Source organism: Lepus europaeus, chromosome 11 (genome assembly GCF_033115175.1).
Source record: "Lepus europaeus isolate LE1 chromosome 11, mLepTim1.pri, whole genome shotgun sequence".
Classification (NCBI taxonomy): domain Eukaryota; kingdom Metazoa; phylum Chordata; class Mammalia; order Lagomorpha; family Leporidae; genus Lepus; species Lepus europaeus.
Genome location: NC_084837.1, coordinates 105575646 through 105579867, shown reverse-complemented (window position 1 = coordinate 105579867; position 4222 = coordinate 105575646).

The window sequence follows — 4222 nt, the reverse complement described above, 5'->3', positions numbered from 1 at the left end:
ATAACTTCTCTCCAGCTGCTCTGGGTGACTGCAGACCATGTGTTTGCTCACTTTGTATTCCAGCAATGTTACGCAATATCCAACATTATCTTCTCCCTTCCAACAATACCTTTTGGTAAAGGATATTTGCCAAAAGCCTATTTAATTTTCTTACTGAATATATTGATCATTAGCACTGTCACTGGCTTTAAAAGCTTCTTGGTAGCCGGCGCCGTGGCTCAACAGGCTAATCCTCCGCCTTGCGGCGCCGGCACACCGGGTTCTAGTCCCGGTCGGGGCACCGATCCTGTCCCGGTTGCCCCTCTTCCAGGCCAGCTCTCTGCTGTGGCCAGGGAGTGCAGTGGAGGATGGCCCAAGTTCTTGGGCCCTGCACCCCATGGGAGACCAGGAAAAGCACCTGGCTCCTGCCATCGGAAAAGCGCGGTGCGCCGGCCGCAGCGCGCTACCGCGGCGGCCATTGGAGGGTGAACCAACGGCAAAAGGAAGACCTTTCTCTCTGTCTCTCTCTCTCACTGTCCACTCTGCCTGTCAAAAAAAAAAAAAAAAGCTTCTTGGTAAAAAAGTAACCTGTTATTATTTTGACCGGGAGACATACAATTTGAAAGAACACCTTTAAGGCTGGCGCCGCAGCTCACTAGGCTAATCCTCCGCCTCGTGGTGCCGGCACACCGGGTTCTAGTCCCGGTAGGGGCGCCGGATTCTGTCCCGGTTGCCCCTCTTCCAGGCCAGCTCTCTGCTGTGGCCAGGGAGTGCAGTGGAGGATGGCCCAAGTGCTTGGGCCCTGCACCCCATGGGAGACCAGGAGAAGCACCTGGCTCCTGCCATCGGATCGGCGCGGTGCACTGACCGCAGCGCGCCAGCTGCGGCGGCCATTGGAGGGTGAACCAACGGCAAAGGAAGACCTTCTTTCTCTCTGTCTCTCTCACTGTTCACTCTGCCTGTAAAAAAAAAAAAAAAAAAAGAACGCCTTTATAGCTTTGAACATTGTTCTTTTCTTTAGGGAGAAATTTCATTGATCTTGTATTTTAGGGAGAAATTTCACCAATGTTGTATTAGTAAGCATTATTTTCTGCCTCTTCCCTACTCTAGAAAGTTTGTTTTGACTCTAAGAGGGGCCACTGAATTTTTTAAAAAGATTTTATTTATTTATTTGAGAGGTAGAGTTACAGAAAGCGAGAGGGAGAGACAGAGAGAAAGGTCTTCCATCGGCTGGTTCACTCCCCAAACGGCTGCATCGGTTGGGGCTCTGTGGATCCAAAGCCAGGAGCCAGGAGCTTCCTCTGGGTCTCCCACATGGGTGCAGGGACCCAAGTGCCTGGACCAGAACTGGCACCCATATAGGATTAACCTAATGCACCACAGCACCAGCCCCGATTTTTGGTTTTTAAAATGTTTATTTACTTATTTTCATCTGCTTGAAAGGCAGTGTCAGAGGGAGAGAGACAGAGACAGAGACAGAGAGACAGAGCGAGAAAGAAAGAGTCCCAGGTGCTCCATTTCTGATCCAACTCCCTGCGAATGCACCTGGGAAGAAATCAGAAGATGACCCAAGTGCTTGGACCCTTATCACCCAAATGGGAGACCCAGATGGAGTTCCAAGCTCCTGTCTTTGGCCTGGCACAGCCCTAGCTGTTATAGCCATTTTGGAAGTGAACCACTGGATGGAAGATCTCTCTCTCTCTCTCTCTATCTGTAACTCTCCCTTCAAATAATAAATCATTTCTAAAAATGGCACTAAAATTTCATCAGCTTTATGCCATTCCTTGACCAAGAATTGTAACATAATGTACTGAGAACCAGGGGCCATTGGATCACCACTTATATAAAACTTGCCTCTTGGAGGTTTATCACACTTCCAGTCAGCACTTTCCTTTCTTTTTCTTTTATTTATTTATTTATTATTATTTTTTTTTGCTAGCAGAGTTAGACAGTGAGAGAGAGAGAGAGAGAGAGAGAGAGAGAAAGGTCTTCCTTTTCTGTTGATTCACTCCCCAAATGGCCACTATGGCCGGCGCGCTGCGCTGATCCGAGCCAGGAGCCAGGTGCTTCCTCCTGGTCTCCCATGCGGGTGCAGGGCCCAAGCACTTGGGCCATCCTCCACTGCTTTCCCGGGCCATAGCAGAGAGCTGGACTGGAAGAGGAGCAACTGGGACAGAATCCGGCGCCCCAACCGGGACTAGAACCTGGGGTGTCGGCACCGCAGGCAGAGGATTAGCCTATTGAGCCGTGGCGCCAGCCGAGCACTTTCCTTACATAGCTGCTCACCAGCAAATGCCACACTCACACATGATTCACTCCATGTTTATTTGCACTGGATTCTTGGTCAATGTTTCACTCACAAGTTTTTTCTAAGTTTAAAAGTACAGCATTCAACATCCTAATTCAATTAACCTTTAACCAGCTAGTTTGAGTTACTGGTCCATTTATGAGGACGGAGAATGAAATGTAACAAAACGAGTTTGGGGGCTGGTGCTGTGGCATAGCAGATAAAGCCATTATCTGCAGTGTTGGCATCCCATATGGGTGCCAGTTCGAGTCCTGGCTGCTCCACTTCTGATCCAGCTCCCTCTTAACGTGCCTGGGAAAGCATCAAAGGATGGCCCAAGTGCTTTGTTCCTTGCCATCTATGTGGGAGATCCGGATTAAGCTTCTGGCTTTGGCACGGTACATTGGCCTGGCTGGTGTGGCCATCTGGGGAGTGAACCAGCAGATGGAAGATTCTCTCTGCCTCTCCTCTTTCTCTGTAACTCTGACTTTCAAATAAAAAAAAAAATGTTTCAGGCCGGCACCGTGGCTCACTAGGCTAATCCTCCGCCTTGCAGCGCTGGCACACCGGGTTCTAGTCCCAGTCTGGGCACCGATCCTGTCCCGGTTGCCCCTCTTCCAGGCCAGCTCTCTGCTGTGGCCAGGGAGTGCAGTGGAGGATGGCCCAAGTGCTTGGGCCCTGCACCCCATGGGAGACCAGGAGAAGCACCTGGCTCCTGCCATCGGGTCAGCGTGGTGCGCCGGCCGCAGTGCGCCTACTGCGGCTGCCATTGGAGGGTGAACCAATGGCAAAAGGAAGACCTTTCTGTCTCTCTCTCACTGTCCACTCTGCCTGTCAAAAAAAAAAGTTTCAAATGTAGCCCATAAACAATAACACAGAGAGAACACAATAGTGTAGATTACCTATGTCTTCTTAACAGACTGTTAGCTGGTATACTTGTAGAGCCATGACAGTCTAAACTTTAAGAGCAAAATGAGTGTAACAGGATTTCTGAGAAAATCATAATATAGGGGTTAGTGTTGTGGTTCAGCAGGTTAAACCCTGCTTGTGACTCTTGCATCCAAACTGCTCTGCAGTTTTTTAAAAGATTGATTGATTTATTTTGAAAGTCAGAGTTACAAAGAAAGAGAGAGAGAGAATAGCTTCTATCCATCCGCTGATTTACCACCCAGATAGTCACAATGGCCAGCACTGGGCCAGTCCAGGAGCCAGAAGCCAGAAGCCAAGAGCTTCATTCAGATCTCTCACATGGGTGCAGGGGTCAAACACTTGGGCCATCTTCCACTTCTTTTCCCAGGCAATTAGCAGAGAGCTGGATCAGAAAAGGAGCAGCCAGGACATGAATCAGTGCCCATATGGATGCCAGTGCTGCAGGCAGAGGCTTAGCCTACTATGCCACAACGCTGGCCCCGAAGCTCCATTTCTGCTTCCTTCTAAAGCGCCTTCAAAGGTAGCAGAGGATGACGTAAGTACCTGGGCTCCTGCCGCCCACATGGGAGACCGGATGGAGTTCCAGACTTGCAGCTTCGACCTGGATCCGCCTGCGCTGTTGCAGCTCTTTGGGGAGTAGAAGATTTTCTCTCTTTCTCTCTGTGTCCCTTTTTCTCTCTGTTGCTCTGCTTTTCAATAAAAATGATTAAATGAATGAATCTTTGTGAAATAGAAGCAAAGCTTTTTTAGTTCAATAAAATAGCCTGCAGACAACTTGATAGATTATTGGTCCCGGGGCAACATGTTAGAGGGATGCTGATTCGTGGGAGAGGTGGTTGCCCAGTCAGGTGACTGGAGGATTCATAGAAGTAGAAGAGTGTGAGTGGAGTAAGTGAGTACAGAAGCTGAAGGGAAAGGCACACACACAAAAAGTATAATGTTTCAATGCACAGAAAAAGCACCAGAAGGGACAACAGCAGAGATGAGTGTGAGAGGGGAGAGAGCAAGAGAGCTAAGAGAACATGC